Source organism: Mixophyes fleayi, chromosome 4 (genome assembly GCF_038048845.1).
Source record: "Mixophyes fleayi isolate aMixFle1 chromosome 4, aMixFle1.hap1, whole genome shotgun sequence".
Classification (NCBI taxonomy): domain Eukaryota; kingdom Metazoa; phylum Chordata; class Amphibia; order Anura; family Limnodynastidae; genus Mixophyes; species Mixophyes fleayi.
The window spans coordinates 173,316,815-173,341,617 of record NC_134405.1 but is presented as its reverse complement, the minus strand read 5'-3'; the positions used below and the strand labels follow the sequence as shown (position 1 = coordinate 173,341,617).

The following is a 24,803-nucleotide window of genomic DNA, read 5'->3' as shown; positions in this document are numbered from 1 at the left end:
GTAGTAACTTGCTCAGATTAATGCTATTTTTAAACTAGAGCATATAGAATCACAATGAGTATAATTCAACACAATCAGTGACATCCAAGAATAGTTTAGTCAATCAGTGACATTGCTGAATATTCAATGTTCATTGATGTTCAATCAGGAAGTAGATCTTCAAGTAAGTTGTGGACAACCATCAGTTAATTCTCCACATTTTGGCTGTTACATATAATGAGGGGTATCCATGTTGCCAAAGAGACCTCTTCCATGTCATTTTCTTATTAAGTCCATTAGGAGCTATTGTATTCAAATGGTGAATCTATCAGGAATACAAATATAATAGAAACTTTGCTCTATCACCCCTCTCTGTAAGGACAGTATGTGGTCAAGGATTCACCAAACTATGGTCTGCTTCTTTAAAATGCTTGGCCATTGGTTGTTCATTTGTTTTATCCTCGATAGCCACTCTAATGCACAAGCTGTGCATCACCATACATTCTTTAATTTGTCTGTTTTTCTCTTCCATGTAGAATAAACTACGTGGGCATATAAAACCATAAATGACAAATCAGGCACTACAGGTAACTAGATGTTTGATTATATAAACTTTACATGTATGAGGGTGTTTAAAGTTCAGGTCTTCTACCTACATGTACATAATTTGGACATTTGTAGCATCCCAGTGCTTTTTTAATAATAAAATTACTGTCCCTTAGTTGGTCAAAAGCTGTAATATCTGTGAGCACTAAACAAACTCGTATGTTCTTACCAATTCAAAACATATCATGAATGTTTTTCCTTTGAAGTACTGGAATTTCTTTTCCGACTTACAATGTGCCACAATACTCTTGTAGCACTCTGTACTACTAGGCTAGCCGTTGTGAATTTATACTGTTTGGATTTCTTTTCCTGGCATTTTTTACCCAAGAGTATATTTTCCCTCTCCATACTTAAAACATTTTCCTTTGCTTATCGAGGTTCCGTCAATGAATACCCACTAATAAAAAATAAATAAATTATAATCTCATCCAATTGAGTACTTAGTGTGCTGTTTTCATTAGTGATCCTAGCCACTCTGGCCATCTGTGAATAAGCAATCCAGGTTTTAAGGCATCCAGATGATGACTTGACACTGTAACTAATGTATTCCTATCAGTTTACTTGTGAAATACAGAGGCATTGATGTGATTCCTTTGCATTGTATTATAACATCCGAATAGTTGATTTCCTCTTTGCAAAATTTGTATGGACCATACTGATGAAGGACTTCTTAATTGATAGGTTAATTGAAAAAGAAATCTATAAAAAATGAAAAATATATATATAGATATATATATAAACAAAAAGTTCTGATATCACTGCTCCAATGTTAAAAGCAGGGCCATCTTTTCCATTGGGCATGATGGGCAGCTGCCCGGGGGCCCCACGGGCAAGGGGGCCCCATAGGCACAGCTCTTAATGAGAATAAATAATCCTGTAAAAGAAAAAAACCTGCAGAAAAAACCTACAAGGGTCACTGAGCAAGTACATCTATCTCTATCTCTATATATCTATATCTGTATCTGTATACATCTATATATCTATATCTAGGGGCCCCGCTGCACTGCTTTGCCCGGGGGCCCATAATGTTGTTAAGATGGCCCTGGTTAAAAGTGCATTTTAATAACAGCTACTTCAGCTCAACACACACCAACCAGCAAAGGAGCAATCTAGAAATAGAAATAAAAATAGAACCAGAGAGCGCTTATAATGCAGTAATTTTCCAACACAAATAAAATGTGTATAGTTCTCATATAAACTGTTTACAATTAATAAAATTCAAAAGGCTTATCTGTACTGCTCCTGAAGTCATCCCACATCAGGATATGAGTCCAAGGAACAGTAAATTTCTATGAAGAGCAGAGAAAAAGCCATACATGTGTGGGGTAGTTGCAAAAAGATTTTATTATCGCAACGGTTAAAAACACTTGCAATAATAAATAAAAATAGTATCTTATCTGTATTGTCACCTAAAGTGCTGTTACAGGTCCGGAGCAACCAGCAAAACTGGATAATGCAACTTGCAGCAAGACCATCCTACATGTTTTGTGTCCAGCACTTCATCAGGGGTGAATGAAGTGCTTTGCACGAAACATGTAGGGTGGACTTGCTTCAAGTTTCATTATCCTGTTTTGCTGGTACAGAATAGCATATAGCCCTGATGGGAAACTCCCGTTTAAGTGCTTTGTCTTTTCTTCCAAGAAATCTTTCTGTTTCACAGAATATAATCGTTCATCCAATTCCTTTTATATTGTACTGTTGGTTTTCCAGACAGTTTATTTTATACTTGTGTTTCAGCCAGTTGCCTAATGATTTCTTGTATGTAATTTGAGTTATTCTGTATAACAATAGTGCCCCCTCTATCCGCAATACAAGTAATAATCCCTTCCTTATGATTGATGCTGATTTTCCAATGCTCTTCTTTCTTTCACAGACAAATTATAGTGAATGACTATAGATGTTTGACGGAATCGTATTACAAAGTCATCTAACAGCCGGTAAAGTTTTTATTCATGGGTTTAATGATTGTGGATGAAATGTTGAACTAAAACATATTTGTCTCATGCTTATAATATTCTTGTAATCAAAATTTACATGGAAATTTGTCAGTGGAGGTTTTCTGTAGCCTCTTAAATTGGTTCCTCTCTCGTGTAAGTCCTCCTATAGTTTCTTCTTGTGCCTTTGTCCTGTCCCCCAAAGGGTTGTTTTTACTTTTTAAGGGGTCATCAGATTCTGTCACATTGAGGTCACTGTTACTGTGAAATATCTGGACCTCACTGTTAGAGCCTCACCTTCCTGAAGAATCTCCTGTACCGCCCTTCATGGTATCTTTTAATTTCTTTGTCAGCCTCCATTCTTGAAATCCATTTGTTTTCCTAATTGACCTTTCAATGTTGGATTTTCTATTACTTGGGGGCATATTCAATTAGGTTTCTGGTTTCCCAAGTCAATCCATGGTACCGCAATAACGTAGATTTTCGTGTGCACCCCTTAGGGTTGCGTAGGAAAATCCTTGTTATTGTTTAACCGTAGTACCATCAACACTGCGCAGGAAAACCTAATTGAATATGCCCCTTAAAGTCTTATGTGTATGCTTCACATTTTGTGTGGATTTTTGTCATCCAATTTGTAGTAGTAACATTTTCCAGCATAGACTTGTGTATGTCTTCAAATTGTGCTCTGATTGACTCTTTTATTGTCACCTCGATAACCAACAACATCAAGTCAAATTAACACTTGTTAAGTACTGCGACCCACCACCTGCTAAATTGTTGACGAAATCTGTCTATTGTTAGCACATTTTTAATGTGAATTCACATTGCAATCTTTTTTCTCAGAAATAATCCAAAAGTGTAATACCATGTAAGACATATTCTATTTCTCATTTTTTCTTTAATTCTAAAAGACTGTGATGAAGATAATCAATGCTGTCCACACCATCCTTAAATAGTATGCAATATGCCTCATCCTCAGTAAATGACAATGTTTGTTCTATGGGTCAAGTGATTCCCTTGTTGGCAGATGATCTCATACACCTACAGTTTAATGTAGGTGCCTTGTCACAATAAGGAAACCAAAAAAAAAATCCCAATATTATAAAAAATACTTGCACGGACTGACACTCATGCTAAAGTCCATCTTTTTTACCCTAGTGACATTCAAAATTTTTAAGCATACAATATATCAACAAATAGTTGATTACAAACATTGTTGTATTCAAATAAATTTCTGCTTTCAAAACTTGTGCAAAATTGCAGACATAGTAGAAGTTGACATTTCTGAATGACAGAGCATTCTTTCTTCAGGATTTACAGGCAAAATACAATCTTGCTTTAAATAGTTTCCAGAAACGTGTGCATCGCAATACCAGATAGAAGCAGAGCTGCCCTCCCCCCATTTTTTATACACTTTGCTTGGCGTTTCTTATATATATATAAATATATACATATATATATATATATATATATATATATATATATATATATATATATATATACTGTATATATAGATTTAACCATGCTAGTGCTTTCAGTTATGGAGTTTAATAAAGTGTAAGCTTTAGCCACTATCTGGGTTAAGACCAGTATCACCTATCTGTTGTTATGAGTCAGGTGATTAAAAGAATATTTCTGACCATCATTTTAGGCTTGTGTTGCAATGCTCAGTTGTTTATTAAAGCAGCCAGGGCAAAGTTGTGCTTGGTCACCTTACACAGTCTTCTGGTAAAGACCAAGAAGGTCGCTAGACTCTGTTACTAAAAGGAGGCTGTGCCAGCCACCAGAGTTACAAAGGATTTACTTTGTTTACTTATATACAAAATGTAAAGCTATTTTTGGTGCTATTTACCACCTCGATGATAGTCAAAAGGAGGAGGAAACAGTATCACTGTTAAACACCATATACATAATTGTACATAAATCAGTTCTAATTGTAAAAAAGTCCAAAAAACACTTTCACTCTTGTAAGAGTGGAAGGCAGTGAAAGCCTGGAACCAGATGGTCAGTCCAGAAAGAGGAAGATAATCACTGCAACAGAAGACAGGCGGGGCGCCTCATAGTGTAAATCAGGTATATATAGGTAACAGGTGTATTAACATGCGCACCGTGAGGTAAAGATGAACAGTCTTGACATATGCTGGAATATCCTCAATAGGATATTGAGGATATCCCAGCATATATATTATATTACTTTACAATATCCAGTTATATAAAACAACCATAATATTCCCCAAAGTCTGTAGTCTAATCAAGACCTCCTTCTGTCTAAAAAATATCTTTCGGCTCCAGGGGTCTCAAAAATTGCAGATTATTAAAAATACAGGTATATGAAAACCTTCATTTTATAAGAGCAGAGGTTAATTCCCTGAATTATGAGACCATCTAGTTATGGGAAAAGCCACATGAATAATGAAGATTGCATTTAGTTGCCATCTAAATTGAAAGTTACCTACAGTATGTCAACTATTTTACAGAAATATTACAAAACCATTACCAAAATCAATGAACATTTAAGTAACCATGAATATTTGCCAATTTCATTTAAAATAAAATGACATTAAAAGTTTCCACTCCCAAAAGACTAATATATAAATGAATGTGTTTAAAACATTTTTATTAAATGGATGTATTAGACATTTCAACACAATAATTGAACATTTTATGTAAAAGTGCATAAGTGATATGTTATGTTGTAAATTTTTGATAATGTAACATGGCAAAGCTACTTCATTTTTATATTATAACAAGCTATATGTGTTCATCGAATATTGAGATAGAGGAAACTGATGCTATACCAAACTACCTCTTTCATATTCCCACTGTATTGATTTATCTCAAATCATTGAGACTTCAAATGGGAAGAAACAAAAACATATATCAGTGAAACAATCATACTGTCTTTCCTTGAAGTCTTTGTCCAATGTTATATGATTTTAATATATATATATATATATATATATATATATATATATATATTGTGGCAAGAGCCCGTTACTGCTGAAGCACACGCGAACAACTTCTTCCTTTTTATTTAGTTTTATTGTCAGGATGGTAAATGTTTTGACACTGTACAGATTTCACAGCAATTCTGGAGACCCTAAACGCTAGCTAGACATAGACCAGCTCTCTCAAGACCAGCCAGCTTCTCCAGCATTGGTCTCACTGGACAAATGAAACAAGCAGGGTTTTATACATGATGCTCATCCCACAACCTTAGCTTGATGGGCAGGTGACACACCCACCTTCCCTTTAAGAGGAAACTCCCATCAGTGGTTCTGTTTGCACTAAGACAGACACACCCTGTCTGTTTGCGCTGAGGAAGAACATTTCAAAAGATGTAAGTTAACCAAACTTTAAACTATTGTCAGACATAAGTCTTTATCATCAATCTAGGTGCATTACTGCACAAATGTTTTACTCTACCTCCAAAACTAATTAGGAGTGGGCAAAAAAATATTCTCTCTAGCTTTTAAAATTATCTATTTAGAGGAGAAAGGAGTTCTTTGACTCTGAGCAGGACATCCCAAAAAATGTATATATTTCTTGCTTTTAAAATCACAAGTGTTTCAGTTTGAATGCAATTTTGCTCATGGCAATATCAGTGACATCTTTACTAGTAAGTGGTCAAAAAATAGGGTGACTGAGGAGAACATACAAAACATTTTGTTAAAGAACCAATTGTCTAAATTTGAATTATATTGTGGAGCAGTGTCAGAAGCATTGTAAGGTAACATTGCTTCTTTTCCTGTCAAGTAGCTTTATTTCTTTTGTCAACTACTGATCAGTCTCCAGACCAGGATTATCCCAGTACAAGTACTGGCAGCAGTAGTACTTTTTCAACTTCTACAAGTAAAAAAAAATCATGCAGGAAGAAAGTGTAATAATAAAGTGTCGTCAACTTCCAATCAGTATTTGTCAATCCCCCAAAAAATCAGCTCTTGAAATAAGAATTAAGGGAAAAGTTTCTGATGAGCATGAAAATTTGTCCAAAAAAATGATAATAGCTAATGACTCACTCTCCTCTGCCCCCTGCCATCTCCTTGACAATCACTCCTTGACGTCACTTCCGGATTCCAGCCCGGCCATTGCTAGGGTAACAGTCAGACGCGGAGCTGTCAAAACGCTGCGTCCCGGCGGGGAGATTAGCCGGGCGCGTGGGCATTAGGAGATCATTTATTATCAGCCTCCTGAGGCTAATTAGCTCAGGCTGGGCTGCCCTGTTATTATTGGCTGCTCTGGGTATTTAAGGCAGGGAGGACTGGACCTCCCAGCTGGTTATAGCGTTTCCAGCCATGTGCTGTTGCTGACCTACTGTTGGATTCCTATCTGCCTGATCTTCCATTGTGACCTTTTGACTGTACCTTGGACTTTGCCTGTTTGCCTGTGACCCTGACCCTTTTGCTTGTATTCTGGACTTTGCCTGTTTTGCTACAGACCTCTGACCTCTGGTTCCATCTGCGCTACGGCCATCATTGATGAGCTTTTACTACTCAGAGCTTAAGACCTGGGGGCATCCAAGTACCTGTGAGCATATAAAGCTCTATGGGAAAGGCGGCTGCTAAAGGTGAAGACCTCTAATCTGTTCTAAAAGCTCATCTTGGTGGTTGTGAGCCCTAACAAGGGGTCCTGCTACTGCTGTTCCACATACTATAATGAACATTGCAAAAGAAAGTGGTCAACATGGTCATGCATCTTCCTTAATTTACCATGTACCACCTTCTCACTCAGAGTGTAGGTCTGTCCCTTCCAAAACAGCCCCATCAGTGCATGAAAAGAACAATGAAACTGAAGAACAAATTGGGCACTCACAGAATCCTGAGGAGAGTCTAAAGGAATCCATAAGTGCTATTTATGCAAGTCTGACATTTAAAATTCTGGTACTCTAATTAGAGAGCAGCGTCCTTCCAAAATTTCTCAACCATTTCAGAATGTGATGAGTAATAATGATGATGAATTAGACATAGAAATTGAGGGTGCTGCTTTGGAACTTGCTAATGTGCCAGAGGATGAGGGGGATAATTGAAGATCTTAAAATGATAAATGTGTTAATTGTTAATCTGGCCATCAGTGTCAGTACTAGCATAACAGGCGTGTAATGGATGTGGAACAAGCAAATGTAATTGCACTGGAGCAAAAGGACTAAAATATGTTATGTTCAGGACAACAAAGTGATCTGTAGGTGTGGACCTAGTGTATTTGGGTTTCCAGGTTTTCAAGGACCAGAAGGGGTACCTGGACCACTGGTTCAGAAGGGTGACACAGGTGAGCCAGGACTGTCAGGTATTAAAAGAAACAGGAGCCCTTCTAGAGCTGCTGTATTTCCAGGAAACCCTGGTCTCCCTGACATACCTGGACATAATTGCTCTTCTGGCATATTTGGAATCCCAGGTTGCAATGGCACAAAAGGTGAAAGAGGACCAATTGGACCTCCTGGACTTCCTGGCTAATTGGCTGTCCAGGCCCTCCAGGAAGAGCAGGACTGAAGGGAGAGCCTGGAGATGTTATTGATATGCAAGGACTGCAGATAAAAGGAGAGAAAGGTTTTCCCGGAAGTAATGGTTTACTAGGTACTCCTGGATTGCCAGGTTTAGAAGGTCCAATAGGTCCACCTGGACCACCAGATCATACTGGATCACCAGGTCCACCTTGCCTACCAGGAGCAAATGGTTCAATGGGTCTAAGCTTCCATGGACCACAGGTTGAGATGGGTGAGCCAGAACCTCTAGGCCCCCTAGGTCCACAAGGTCCAGCATCCATTGACAAGTCAAAGGGTTCAGTATGGTATAGTGAAAAGGGTATAGTGGGAGAAAAAGGTGATCAAGGAAGTCAGAGAAATCCTGGATTAAGCATTAGAGGTGAAAAGGAGTGTCTGGGAAACCAGGACCAAGAGGGAAACCTAGGAAAGATGGTGAAAATGGAGAACATGGATTTGATGGAATACCAGGTAGCCCAGGATTTCATGGAGTTCCTAGACAAAATGGACAAAAAGGGGGTAAAGGGGAACCTGAACTACAAATACCTCCAGGAATCGTAATACATGAGGGCCAGGAAACCGTCACTGGGAATAAAGGAGACACTGCTAAAGGTGCACCTGTAATACCTGGAAATCCCGGACTACCAGGTCAACTCGTTTCTGGACCAGCAGGTGCACCTGGTTTTACAGGAGATAGGGGTTAAAAGGGTGAACCTGGTTTACCTGGGTTATCTCTGCAGGACAGAAGGGCAGAGAAGGATCAAATGGACCTCCTGGATTGCCTGGTCCACCAAGCATAATAGATCCAACTGAGGAATGCTTTCCTGGTGTCAGGTTAGCTCACAAATATATGAGTGAGATCCCGTTGTCACAATGAGTATTGACTGAACTTCCCTGGAGGCGCGGAGTTTAACAAAATGGAAGGTGTTCACCAGGGATTCCCGCAAGGGAATATGGACTTCTGCGGCTTCCACCTTGCAGGTCGCGGCCCTCCAGGAAAGCTCCCAGTGACAGTTAGAGAACAAGTTACATAACAGAAAAAGGATCCAATTCAGACATCAAATGATGGTAACAAAGATTACCATTTATTATAAAATATTAATACAGAGTTCAATGAAGACTTGAGTAATTTGCAACCGATAATCATGAAGACATGCAAGAGTAGTAATTGTCAGCAACATCCAATAATACAGGCTGCACATGTAATAATCAAAGTCTCTACTAGTAATAGAATTGAGGCACAGGAATAAGCAAAGTCCAGACATACCTAGCCAAGATGAAACACAGCTTGTCACGGATTATGGAAACAGAAGATAATAGTCAATAGTGCAGGTGAAGTAGTAAGTTTTCACCTTGTCAAAACCATGTTGCATTGTAGGGGGAGGTAAATGTAAAATGTGATGGCAGATTTATTATTGGAGCAGAGCATGTCCTAGATCATTTTCAAATATCAGTGTAAAAATAAAGCTATCAAGAATTTGTGTCCTACATGAAAAAACAGACAGATATTTATCATATGTGCAAAATATTAAACTAATTTGCACTCTTACTTATTTACTTACTTATTTTTTTGCCTTACTTTCCTTAATGAATCAGACCCATTATGTTTAGAAGTATTTTTATCCCAACCCAAACAACATTTGTGAAGGCATCTGTAGACTTTCTGATGCCACAATAAGTAGAGGTAGGGACGTTGATCATATAGGCACCTCCTCCCTGTTATGTCATTTGCAGAGAGTTAATTCAAGTAGTTTATCAAAAGGTGGCAGACAGTATGCCTAATGCTGTATGGCCATTACCTAGATTACTTTTTTATTATTTGGGATGGGGATTCACAATAGGCACAAGATTTTGTTAATAGTTTCTTAAATAGTAATAATTATTATTTAAAGTTCACTCACAGTATAATAGTACTGTTGTTAACTTTTTGGATCTTATTCTCTCAGCACAGGGCACGGGAATAGTATTTAAGAATTACAATACACCAGTGGATAGTTGTAATTGCCTCTATTTTAATAGCAGCCATCATAGTCCATGGATACATTATATTCCTAAAGGACAGTTTAATAGTCTTAGAAGAAACTGTTCTGAGGACTTAGGGATATATTTACTAAACTGCAGGTTTGAAAAAGTGGAGATGTTGCCTATAGCAACCAATCAGATTCCAGCTGTCATTTTATAGAATGTACTAAATTAATAACTAGAATCTGATTGGTTGCTACAGGCAACATCTCCACTTTTTCAAACCTGCAGTTTAGTAAATATACCCCTTAGACTTTCTAGATCAAGCTAAGACTATGATGTCTACATTTTTACATAGGGGATATCCAGAGGCATTACTTAAAGAAGCTCTGGTTCCTAGACTTATAAGTAGGAGTAAAGAAAATGAGAATGATATAACTAAAGGCAATAGTTGGATCCCCTTTGTATCACAATTTAATGATAAACTGTATCAAATTAGGAATGTATTAAATAAGAGTTTTGACATATTGAAACAAGATCCTATACTGGGCAAAATAATAGGAGATAGACCACAGATTATTGTTAAGAAGAATGCTAACTCAGGATCAATTTTACCGCCTAGCAAATTGAGAGAAGAAATTAAAAAGGACTCATGTACAAAGGAAATTTGGTTCTCTAATAAACCTATAATGTGCTATAGGTGTGGAAAATCGGTGTGTCTAACATGTAATTATATTGGAAATAAAGTATATTTGATTGTTTCTGTTGCAAATAAAAAACAATTCTTTATTAAAGATTTTATAAATTGTAAATCGATGTATATTGCTATGTTTTGAAGTGGCAATGTTCACTCCAGTATGAGGGCACAACAACCAGAGGCCTTAAAGAACAATTTAGAGACTATAGGAGGAATATTGTGAGACATGTGCAGACTCATAGTGTAGCAAGACATTTTTCAATGGTCCATGGAGGTGATCCTAAGAGACTGAAAAGGATAGAAGTGGTACATATTAAGAATATGATTAGAGGGGATCGATTTCAGAAACTCTGCCAAAAGGAGATACTCTAGATGTTTAAATTTCAAACTTTATATTCAGAAGGTGTAAATGAAAAGTTAGAATTTGATGAAAGGTTCAATTCAAGATAATATGATTATGTTTTTTTGGACACCTGTGTGTATTATAATATACACATGTACATTTGTATATGTTATTATATGTTACTATGTTTTATCAAATAGTATTGCATGCTGTATATCCCACTATACTCTGGGGAGGAGGCGAATAGTTTCTGGATTGCACCATTTAATTAAGAGAAATGGTGGAAAAAAGCTTTTGGCCTTTATTTAACTACTGGATTATCAGTTTCCAGATTATTAGGTATGAAATGGACAAAAAAAATCATCCCTGTAAAAATACCTTATGGAAATTGTAATGTTATTGCATAACGTATATTTAAATGGAAAATTATAAAATAAGAATACACGACAAATGACATTGGATCAGCGATATGTTAATGGTTGATTCAATTTTATAATGTTGCTCTACACTTATTGAAAAAATCTTAAACTGTTTTTGGACATATGTGAACATTTCTCGATCACCTAGATTGTCCTGCATGGAGAGAACAGTAATTTGGTTTAGGATTTCTCAATTTAATTTCTTAAATTTGTGCTTTGAAAATCTCCTTAATTTTCCACCAGTAAAATATTTGATCTTTCCACAAAAGAAAGTATGCAAAGAGGTCATGTTTGTCCAACCTACAGCCACTGAGTAACATTTATCTTCCTTTATTTTAATGGTCTGTAACATTGATAAGGGAAATTAGTGTCCCTAGACTTGAAAAGAAAAGAAAAGGAAAATATAAACTAGAGTAAAGCAATGTGGACGTGAGACACCAAATGAATAAATGAACAATTGTGGGGTTTATTATTTTTAGATAATTTATTTAGTAGTAATATGTTTACAGAATGGAGTTATTATTAATACCCTTATTGGACTGGTAATATTAGTAATTTCTATGTAAGTATGAAATAAGTAAATATGATTGTAAAATGTATACCTTTCATATAATGATTGAAATGATTTTCATTTTCCACTATAAATAATAGTTTGTAAGGAGAACATAGAATACGTGTTTATTGTGAATACACATCTATATATCTATATATTTATTGATACATTTTTATGTATTTTTAGTATTGTCATTATTATTTTTGTTGTGGATATGTACTGAAATTATCAAATTATAGGTGTATATATAGATTCTTGAATTTGAAAGATCTTTTATTTCATTAGTATGATAGTTTATTCATGACGCTTTAGTGAGAGAAATATGTTGTTTAATAAGTATTTAATTAATTTGAGTAAGTGATTGAACATGTGGATTCACTGGTTATCACTATATAAGGAGGACTGTGAGAAAAATCCACTATGCCTTGAAAAAGTTTGTTTCAGAACAAATCGCATCAGCTACTGCTAGTGGAGAGAAAAGCAAACTAAATGATCTAAAAGAGTAGCCGCTCTGATTAGCTTCATTAATGATTCTAACATTCGAATCCTTATGAATGTGGAATTCATAACAGTCATGTGTGTGTTTGCTTAAAGCAGAGAGGTTTTTATACGGTGGCCACCTTCCTTCAGTATCAATACAAAGGAGGACCTTTGGTACTGCTACATTAAGAGTTCAATCCCAGGGTCTGGGTAACTAAATAAGCAGCTGAGACCTCTGTGGAAACACGGAGACTACTGTTACGAAACTTCAGTGAATTTGCATTTGATTGTGTATGTCAGCTCTTTGGATCGTTCTTTCCCAGGACCTGGGTAAATAAATAATTCTTTGAATTGGTAAGTCTAAGATACTTTTCATTATAATTGGTGGAGTGCTATCGGATACTATTGACTTTTGAACAACAGTATCAAAATAGGATGAATTGTCACTATGTTATAATTAAGAATTAAAGAGTTGGCAGCTGTTCCAAGATTGACAACTTGCTGCCGATTTGCTAATAGTTTGAAGTTCCATAGGAATTTAGATCTTATACAGGATATTACATTTTTATTTTTTTTTTAAGAAAAGAGACCTTGAGCATTTAGGAGGATGCTCCTGTTTATGCAAATTATTAATGGAATCTTATGTAATCACTTTTATATCTATGCTGTGGAAAGGTTTCCATTTGCTTTGAATGAATTGTTTTATGTAATATATTAGTTATAGTATTATTATTTTTTTTCAATTGTGTTATATGGTTATGTGAACCTAATTACATTTGAGTTTATTATTTTTTGTCTGTCCTCTCTGTTTCAATTATTACAAATGAGATTTAGATCACTGTTTATTGCAAATTAGTTGTCATTCAAGTAGTTTATGAAAAAGTGGCAAATTGTGTAGCCCAGCATCAGCTAGCAGCTGAAAGGATAGACACCTCATGCAATCCTCACCATCAACACCTTCATCATCCTCCTCCTCATTATTGGTATGCAGTCCAGCATGCAATTTTCCAATTTCAACTGACTCCCCAAACGCAATCCATAAAACCTAAGAGACAGCCTTGCGCGCTACAGCTGCTGTTGCTGCTGCTGGGGGTGATACTACTGTACAGAAGACAAGTGTGATAAGGAGATGGAGGATAGACTGATCAATGGTCTTTGTTGCTCAGTATAATGTTTGAGCCACAGACATTAGCACAACTATTAACAAGCAATCTGCCATATTAGAGCTGGCTCATTTAACAGGTCCTCATATTAAGAATACTGTATTTAGGAGGGCTAGAAATTTAATACTAAAAATAGAGTTGTTACTCCCAAGAATTCTTTGTAGACTATAAAAGCAATACATTTTCCTCTTTTATCTCAAAAGAGAAATTCCCAGTTGAGAAGTGTTTGAATTTTCGGTCCCACTTTGTGATGTACACTATATTTATAATTTCTTGACCACCGACGTAATATCCTAAAGAAAGTGAAAAGCTATAGCTTATCTCATCATATTAATTTGCATCAAAATGGAGATCTTAAGAACCCAAAGATAAAAGCAATAGAACATATATGTACGACCAATAGACGGGGAGATCACTGTCTTAATGAAATGATAGAGTTGAATAATATTTATTTTGTTTTGACGGTAGCAGTGTTAAGATGGGTTTGATGGCATATATTGTAGTAGTGTGAAGATGGATATCATCTAATTATTTGTAGCAAGAAGTTTAACTGCTATTGCATGTGCATGTGGTGTTTATGCATTGCCCTTTTAAACTCTCTTAGGATCATGAAGCAATTTGGGATGCATGATATACATACCACATACCTATTCAGTGTGAGAGTAAGCATGTAACATGTATTAACAAGAATTGTTAAGATTTTTAAGATTACATTATAGTATGCTATGTGGGCTGGTTTGTGTGTAATATACTCAGGCGCCATCTCTCTGCTCCTTGTCTCCTCCGGTTGTCTGTCATTTCCCCGTCACATCTGGTTGCCAATGGGACACTATCAAAATCTCTGCCAGCGGCCGCTGACGTCACGCCGCCGACACTTCTATTGGTGGTTGGCGATATTTAACACAGACTATTGGGTCACCCTGCTCCAGCGTTCCTGTGCCCTATTCCTGTGCACCATTTGGCTGTTCCGGACTTCTCACCTGCTCTCCAGTGCTTCCTTATTGACCCAGCCTGTGTGACCATTCTCTTGGATTCTCCCTGTGAACTGCATACTCCTGGAAGTTATCATATATTTTTCCCTGTGTATCTCCACTTGCACATTGCTGATTTGGCTAGCTACTACTCTCTCTCTCGTACCTCGCTAACGGCTCAGTGGAAGGACTGCGACCTGCGTGTCTCCTGTGACAAAACCTATACCTCCTTGCAGGGGTTCCAGGGGAAGACCGGGGGCGCGTTAGACTCCACATCTTCTACTAGAGCTGCACCAACGTTAGCAGCTATTCTAGTCTCAGAGTTGTGACAAATATATAAATATATATATATTTATTTACGTGTACGCTTGTGTATGTGTCCTTCTCAGCCCATGTGACAACACATGTTAGTAAATGTCTATTGATTTATATACGTGTATACATGCGTGTTAATGGATTTATGTGTATGTAACATCCATTATGAATAATATTTGTTATGTGAATGGTTATACTTGGGGGTTTGACAACCTATGTACTGGAATCAATGTCTGCCTACATCTCAATTCTGTATAATACATTTTCCATAATGGATAGTTGAAACAATGACTATATTTATTGTTCTATATTATTTACATTAGTGTTATATAGTTTAACCTAGTTATTCATTATTATAATTTTTAATGTGATGTGTAGGCTAGAATCTATCGTAGTTGAAATCATACTTGCCTACTTTTAGTTGGGAGCCTCCGAAAGATGCCAAACAGGGGGCATGGCGGGCGAAGGTGGGGCGCAGTCAATCGCATCATTTTTCTCTCGCACACGTGATGGAATTGACATTTTGTCGTGGGGAGCGGAGCCAAAATGACACGATTTACCGCGAATCACGTCATGGAGGTACCTATCCTGCCTACTTTACTAGGAAGCAAGCAGGATGAGGGAGAATTGCCTGCTATCCCAGGAGTCCGGGAGACCAACCCAGAATTCGGGAGGTTCCCACACATTTCTGGAGAGTTGGCAAGTATGGTTGAAATGAATGAATTAGCAAAAAGGCTATATAATATAAATAAATGATGGTATTGGTTAGACCTTACCCATATGATAAGTGACAGAGCAGGTTGTCACTAGCTTACCACTTTGTTTACTGAAGACTGATTGGCTGTTAAAGACATATGACCAGCCGCAGTATAGTAAACCATATCAGGCAATGCCGGCGTGCTGACTGTGAATGAGTTGCTCATTACAGTCAAAAGAGACTCTTTACATTGCTACTCAAATTTCGTGGTTTCATACGGCTTCTAAGTTGTCCGGCCAATACAGATATAATAACAGTTTGGATTGTGTTTCTGCGTTCCAGAGTTGTGCAGATAAGAAGCAAGACTATCAAAGCTGCTGACACTACATAGTACTACATACAATAGTACAGATCCACAAATCATTTCAGCTATGCTGGGTTTCTGTCCAAACACCAGTGGAGGAAGTCTATTGCAGTTAAGTATTGTTGGGACTGTCTTTCTCAAAGAGTGAAGCATGCCACTATATTTACTTACCGAACACCATCTAATTGCCTTAGGGCGAATATGTATATGGACTGATTACCCCATGTTTGGGGTGCCTATGAACGTTAGTTATTTTTTAAGTAGGGTACATACAATTTATTGATACCAATGTGTGTAGTCATTAATTAATTTCTGAAATATAAGTTATTAATGAGCATTGATTGATGATTGATTTTAATAAATATATTTATTTATATCTGCTGCCAGCACTCTCACAATTTTATTATTTGTTCTGTACAGAAGGAGACCAAGAAGAGTAAGCATAGTTTTAAACAACAACAATTGTCTGTGAAGCAAGTATCTTCAAGAGGAAATAAGTATAACAGCCAGCATCCTGTTGCACAGCAGATCACTAAAGCCATGACAGCTATGTTTACAGTGAATGTACATTCAATTTCCGCCATAAATGCATAAGGCTTTAGCAGACAATTTTAGGTCATGTGTCCTCACTACCAAATTCCTGATAAGTCACCATCACCATCACCATCAACAGTGCAGTTAGCTGCATCATCATCATCATCATCATCATCTTCTCAGCATAGTACATACTACTGGAAAAGCAGCTGGAGAAATTGAAGAAGAAGATGAAACTTAGCAATTCAGTTCAAGTTCTTTATTCACTTTGCCAGGACCCAAGCGTTTGCAGCATTTTGAAATTGGCTCACTATATCTTGGCAACTATGCTGAATCATAGGTTTGAATCATATGTAAAGTCTTTATTTTTAACTGACACCATAAATCTTCACAAATGCAAAAAGCTCCTTGTGAGAAAGAAAAAAAATGGGGCAGGAAAGGGGTTGGGTTACGTTCAGAAATCTCCATGCACTACATATTAATTTAAAGGAACTTCAGGTGTGAGAAACCATTTATTTTATTAATATTTACGCTCAATTTGGCTCTCCCATGTTCTATATTAATATAATTAATTTTACATCTACAGAATACATTAACACATAAACAAAGGTAATCTAAATTACATATTTATAGCATTAAGCTGTTTATTAAAATCCTGTGGGCAAGAAGGCTTGTGAGAAAAAAAGCTGTTTGGCAGGGGGTAATCTTAAGAAAGGCTGGTGGGCAGGGGAGTATGCTTAAGAAAGGCTGGTGGGCAGGGGAGTATGCTTAAGAAAAGCTGGTGGGTAGGGGGGCTGTGTGAAAAAAAGCTGGCTTGGGTGATGAGGGCAGGGTGCATATGAAAGAAAAGCTAGTGGGCAGGGATGCATGTGAGAAAAGCTGGTGGAATGAAGGTGACACGTGTGACAAAAGCTAATGGGTATGAGTGGCATGTGTAAGCATAGCTGGTGGACAGGGGGCATGTGTGAGAATAGCCGGTTGGCAACATTGCGCAACAGTGAATCCTGGACAGCATTCTGCATCAGACATCAATACATCTGGACATCAGTGTATATGGACTGCAGCCTTACCAGCCAGCCAGGAGAAGGTAAGCCCTACTATTTTTGTTTTACAAATGGAAAGTGTGTGAGGGACTGAGAACTGAGAATCAGGGGGAGGAGAGAAGGTGGGATAAAGCTATGCCTAGGCCACCGAGAAACCTTCCACCAGCCCTGCAGCAGCTGTCATTCTCATGCTTATATCTTCTTATTGGAGAACGGTTTTCTACATAATGTCGAGTCTCCCTCCTATCCCAATATGTTGCCACTTCAGCCCACTGATGTATTTATGTCTGAGCATGGCATTTCTTGCCTGCATACTGACACAAAAATGACACAGTTGCGGGCAGGTCCAACATAATGGTCTGCCACTTGCTGCTCTGAAATATGTCCCTATATACTCAAGTGGAGTCATTCAGACATTTTGGTGAGTAAAACAATTTGAAATATCCTTCAATTGAATCTGTTTTTCTATTCTATAATTCACATATAACTTTAAGTTGAATAACTGATTATACCGTATTAGTTAATATTTACAGTACTTTAATAAATGCTGGCGTGATCATATAAATAAGGTGTTCTATAAATGTGCTGAACTATATAATGCTTAAATGGTTTTAATAAACATGCTGCTTCTTGTCAATAGTATCATCTCAATCATGTAGAATGAGAAAAATAGATTTTTATCTTTTTCCTTTTCCTTTATAATCTAATTGAGATTCATTTCAGAAAGAGCAATAGCTTATCTTAACATGATAACGACATTATAGCAGAGAATTTGAGAACATGCTGTGGCTGTAACCCACAGGGATATAAGGATAGATTCCCCTCCTGGCGATTTGCTGAAAATTGCAGGGACTTTATTATCTGATTTAAATTCACTCTATCACCTTTAGTTCACAAGATGGTGAAAAACATATACCTAAGATATTCACAGAGAAAACAGGCATGCAATCAACTTAACCGATCCCAGCAAGCTACTAGGAAAAAAAATTCAACAGAAGTTAAAATTTGACATGGAAAAAGGTATCTTCAATGACAGAGTTTGAAGGTAATTTGTCAGATCTTGGCAACTCATTTCCTTATCAGCAGGGGACTGTCCCCCGTGATATTCCCCATTATTTAAGCTTTCTAAACTCTTAAGTGAAAACAAATTTTACTTCAGACAACTAGGTAATGATAGATTGTGTTCATTTCTATCTCTCCCTTGCTGTTGTGCTACGAAAATGCGTGTCCATTTATATTATATTACAGCTGTAAATCTCTTTTAACATAACTTATAAATGGTATTTCTCTTTTACATGCATTAAGCATCTCAGGTAAAATTTAACTATATGAAGTCATGTTAAGAAGATGCATGTTCATGGGTCAAAATACATTTTTACCAAAAAAATTTTAAGTATGTAAACATTATCTTCACATACCTGTAAGACATTCAACATACACTACAGTGATAGTAACGTCCAATAAAATTCATATTCTTGTGCATTTTTTAATGAACACAACACATATTAAAGTCATTCTATATTCTGTCACAGAAACAACGTATTAATGCAAAACAACAACATAAAGATGTAATCTGGCAATGTCAACGAAAAACTCCACAATAGCAAAGCACAAGTACTGCAAATTGAAAATGCAGCAAAGACCCAAGTGCAGCTTTGCAATAACACTACATAAAACCATATTTCTGCAGCACACAGCAATAAATCAATGCAACATTTGAACTAAAAAACTAAAAGACAACACAAAAGACACACCAAAGAAAATATCACAGAAACCATAAAAGATGGGAAAATCACAACAACATATAACCATGCCAATAACGGTATGATGCATTTTAGTATAAAAAGAAATAACATACTAGAGAGCAGTGGCGGAACTACCATTGCTGCAGCAGGTGCGGTGCATCAGGGCCCATGGAGATAATGGGGCCCGCTGCATGGCAGATGTAGATTGTGGGAACCCCAATTCCCTTCTTCCCGCCTCACTGCACCGGGGCCCACAGTTTGCTAGTTCCGCCTCTGGGAGAGAGGTAGTAGTAACTGTATTAATATTTTGTCACTGTATGTAACATAACTACTTACAGAATAGTATGCTGACACTACTTTATAATGGAAAATGGTATGACCACACCAATCTCTCTATTTCAGAAGAAAGGTCAAAGTGGGGTACCTCCCCTTTGATTACATCTAGGGTTACCTAGGTTGAACCACAGTGATAGATACAGAGGTTCTCTATCTACCAGACTAAAGATATTGACAACACCTAGTATCCATACAAGAACTGAGCCCCACAACATTTTCACTCAACACTGTAGACACTGTTCAATGAAAACACTGACAGGAGTGCTGAGTCCCAATTTCACAGGCTAGGTCATGGATATACTTCATTTATGCAGTAGGCTCTACTAAAGAAAATGTTTAGATAATTTGTAAAACTCAATAATACAGCTTCTTCAATTATAAAAAGGTAGGGAAGTGAAAATGTTCTTTTCACACACTCTCCTCAATGTAGGTCCAGGGCTTTCATATGTCCAGGTTTTTGCCATTATCATTCAGTTACATTAGGATATTACTTTTCCTAGAGTCCATATTCCTGATGTAGATTAATAGCTAATACAAATATATGTATCTGATTATATAAAACTTTTACCAATCGGATACAGGATACATGTGGGGAAAATTGTTTGAGAAATCTCACAGCTGCCATTATTACAAGCCAAAAAACAGAGGGTACATCATTATGGAGTAATAAAGACAAACAATGATCAAGGTCAGTATTTTCTAAACTCTGCTCATTTCATGATTAATTTAAGCCCCAACTAATACTAAATTAAGCAGTATTTTTAAAGCAAAACTGTAAAGTATATTATAATGAAAGGAGTGGTTCTAAAGTCATAGTTGGTTGGACTTTTCATGTGATATTTATAATTTAGCAAAGAGCACCTTTACTTTTGCTTCACCGCAAACCTAGAAACAGTTTGAGCTTGCATTAGGGATGGGTAGAACCATGTTGTTCACAGCTCCAACCTCACCTGCCACCAGCAAGGGGCAGATAAGACCCTGGAATTTGACTGGCTCTTTCAGCACCCATTATATAGGGTCACACTAGGCTAGAGGCCATTTAAGGCCTCTTCTCCACTGCACCCAGTACTAGGAGGTCAATGTTTTTCCCTGTACACCAACTCACTGGTAGCACATGTAGCACTAGTCTTAGGGTCATTTATCTGCTCAGCCCTCCAATGGTTCTTGAGGGACCATGCAGTGATTCTAGCACTCCCAAAGGAAATACTGCTGTGACCACATTATTGCTGGTCACTGCAGCTTAGTAAATGGGGGGGGCTGCATTGTTGGTGTTGTTAGGGCCACTCTTCCCAGTTTTTGGATATTTTGTGTTAGAGATAAGGTAGCATTATATTCCCAAAATATTTTTGAGGTACATAAACAGAAAGAAAAATAAAGGTCTCAATATTGGTCCACCGAATGATAAATTAGTAACAATAATTGTTGAAAATAAAAATAAAGCTGATTTTTTAAATATGTTTCTTTTTTCTGTATTGACAAAAGAAGAAACAATACCAGGAAGTGTGTAGGTTAATATATTAAATGCTATTTGTCTAACACAGGAAGAGGTGCAGTTACACCTAAACAAGATTATGATAGACACTACTTGACCCAGGTGGCTTCCACTCACATGTGCTAAATGAACTAAGTTCAATCATTGGTGTACTACAATTTCTTATATTTATGGACTCCCTCATAATCGGGTCAGTGCCACAAGATTGGGAACTAAATCATAACCAATAAATTATAGACCTGTGAGTCTGGCTTCTGTTGTGGGTAACTAATTTAAACTGATGCTGAGGAATATGATTCTGAAACTGTATGTTGTAGAAAACAATTTAATAACACAGTGTCAGCAAGGTTGCATGGTAAATCAGTCATGCCTCACAAATATGATTCATTTTATGGGATGTTTTAAACTGGACCTTGGTAGTGCAATTGATTTTGCAAAGGCATTCTATACTGTTCCATATAAGATGAGGTATTATAGGTCTAGGGTAAAAATTATGTACATATGTTGAGAACTGGTTGAAAGACAGAATACAAAGGGAAGGCTAACATTATTAGTGGTGTATCATTTTTATTAATAACCTTGTAGATGGTCTCGATAGTAAGGTGTCCATATTTGCTGATGCCACTAAACTATCTAGAGTTATTAACAGATCAGTACAGCAACTTGCTATAGACAGATTTAGGCAAAATGGAAAACTGGGCCATGAACCCGGAGAAGTGGGTGCCCATCTTACATGGTCACTACTAATAAAATAGTCTGTGACCACATTTCCCCACTGTTAACCATGGTTGGTACATGTAGGTGAACAATTATTACACCTAAATGAAGAGGATTCCATGTGTGAGGTTATGGGGTTCTTTATATCACTTGGACTGACACCACATATAAATAAAATTAGATTTATTTAATAAGTGTTTAATAAGTGTTGAAAGTATTCTTAACAGTCAGGAATATCAACAGAACACACCAGCTTAAAAATACAATCACCAATTGGGTAACAAATGGCAGGTTACACTTTCCGAAGTAAACGACTCCCAAAAGTTCAAATAGAGCTAGCAAGTTTACCCTGACCAGAGCTTTACTTCTTAAGTCAGTCTTTCCAAAATTAACATCCCTCTGCACCATTGGGGATGAAACAATGGCTCTTAATGGGGTTTTCACATGATTACCACCAGCTGTGCTAAACATTAATCCGAGTAGTGCTTGTTACTGTAGATGAGTAGAAAATCTCATAGATACTTCCGGTCACTGAAGTCTATTTCACCATGTTGTTATGGGTCATTCACCTGACATAATTTAAACATAATTGAGTCATTGACTCATAATTGAGTCATTAAGGAGAGAAAGGCAAAAAAGGAGCGAAATTGATCCTGGACAAACCATGTTACAATGCAAGGGGTGCAAGTTAATTTATTATTTTTGCACATAAAGAAAATACTGGCTTTTTTGTCATGATAACTTTATTTTTACACTGAAATTTAAAGTTAATCTAGGACATGCCCTACCCAAACTATATATCTGTCCTGCTTCAATGCAACATGGTTTTGCCAAGGTGCAAAGTTACTGATTTTTTTGCTTTGCTCTTGTTAATGACTCAGGCCCAATGAGTCCTATACCCCATAACATTGTTTCTAACACATCTCTGACCAGTGAAATCAGTGTCCACACAGAGTTTGAGAGAAGATTAATAGAGCACAATTGCAATGACAACAGAGGAAGCAGACATCGGTTGGCCAACGAACTTGGTTGCTAGCACCCCCGCTTCCATCACACCTTGCCTGTGGAACAATGAGGGAAAACCACAAAGGTAGCCTATAGCATCTGGTCAATCAAAAAAGGGAAGTCATCTGGTCTCTACAGCCAAGAATTCATGTCTTAAAACATAAGAACAAAAGGGGTATGCTAACAACCAACCACAAAGAGAGTGTGGTGGTAGAGGGCCATGGGAGAACCCAGGGGAATCAAAAACCTATATGTATCTAGGAGGACAATAAGTATATGGGAGGGTGTAAATGTAAATAGATGTTGAAGTCACACTTGAATCCACAGATTCAAATAATCTCATAAAAGTATCCATATACATGAATTGGATATGTGTATATCATATGTCAATTGTAAAGCGCTATGGAATATGTTGGCGCTATTTAAATAAATGATGATGATGATGATATGTCATATGTAAACTCTGAAGAAGGATGGGCACCCTCCTGCAATCTCAATAAAATATAATCATGTCAATATTATCAGATATAGTCAGCATATTGTACGAAAGATATTTTCCAAATCTCATCCCCCCCTTCAGAAATGCAGAGTGCCCCAACACAGATGCAGGGTTTGTACCAAAAATAGTATAAGAAAAGACTGCAGTTATCATAGCCCTAACTATGCTTCATATCCTGGCCTCTACATAACACAATGCTTCAGAATTTCTAAACCATCTTTATACTATTGGTTTGGCTTAGAACTGCCAAACATAAGGTCCTGGTTATAATTGCGGTCTTCCTCAGCAGCACAAAAATATTAGCTTTATTTCATTTCAAGAAATAGCTGGATTAATTCCTGTCTGAGCTTGCTATCACTTATTCACCGTCACACAAGAAAAACTCCATTGGTCCATTGCCAAATGTGAGGAAAAAATTACTGTTTAATTGTATTTAAGTGTCTGTGCTGAACATTTTTTCAAAACTTTCAAAATGCCCTCAAACTAATACCCTTGCTTGTCTGACTTGCATGAATATCTACATTTACTGGGTAAATATCAGATGTAGAGTCCTACGACCATAACAAACAGGTAGGGTCTTATATGTATATATATATATATGCATCCTCTGCTCCTGGGTAAATGTCTGCTGATTGAAATAACTGTTCCACATAAAAGCTTCTTCCTAAATGTAAGATGACAATGAATACATTGCAGGCAGAGTGATTTACTCATTTTAGATGTTACTTTAGAAGAACTGCACTATTGAAATGTAGCACTAAAGAAAAAAAAGTATTAATGCAAAACATTACAACAATACAGAGCAAAATAACACTATGCACACATTTTAGAATATCCTGCATAAATAACATGGGCTATTGGGTTGACATTCTGGGAAAAAAATTATGTGTATTCTGGATTTTGATGTTTGCTGTGTGTTGAAGTTTTTCTGGAATTTAAATGTGTAGAAATATAAATAGAAAGATGTTAAAAGTGTACACATTTGTTTGTTTATGCTCCCTAATATACTCAGAGAATATATACACATATTATGTGGCATCCCCGTACAAAGGTGGGATATGTGTATTTCTTCAGTAGCTGATGATGTGTGTCTCAAATGCATGGCTGAAATAGAGCATTTATGGTGAAATTTTTATTTTTATTTTGTGACACTTAATAACTAGCTGCAAACAATCAAAAGTTCAACGTTGTCACTCTTACTCTAGACAAATATCTTGCGGTTCTACTTTTCTAGATGGAGTAATTGTGTTTTCTTAATGTTCAGGCATTTTAGAGCCTCTGCAATGAGAATGTGGGACCCAACAGTCAGCTATGGTAAAAATGCCTCCTGAAAGCCAAAACACACTTTATGCATTTACAGTTCCTTTCCATTTGTCCAACTAGTCAATAAATTACACCCATGTGGCATCTCTGCACACAAGAGAAGCAGACAGACTGCTGTAATGAGTTTATCAGGAAGGGAGTCCTGTGGTG

General features: G+C 36.9%; 1 pseudogene; it reads left to right on the top strand.

Annotated features, from left to right (window-relative positions):
• LOC142150777 (uncharacterized) overlaps window positions 1–8,795 on the top strand; it is a 96,936-nt pseudogene extending 88,141 nt beyond the window's left edge.
• The last annotated feature ends 16,008 nt before the right edge of the window (window positions 8,796–24,803 follow it).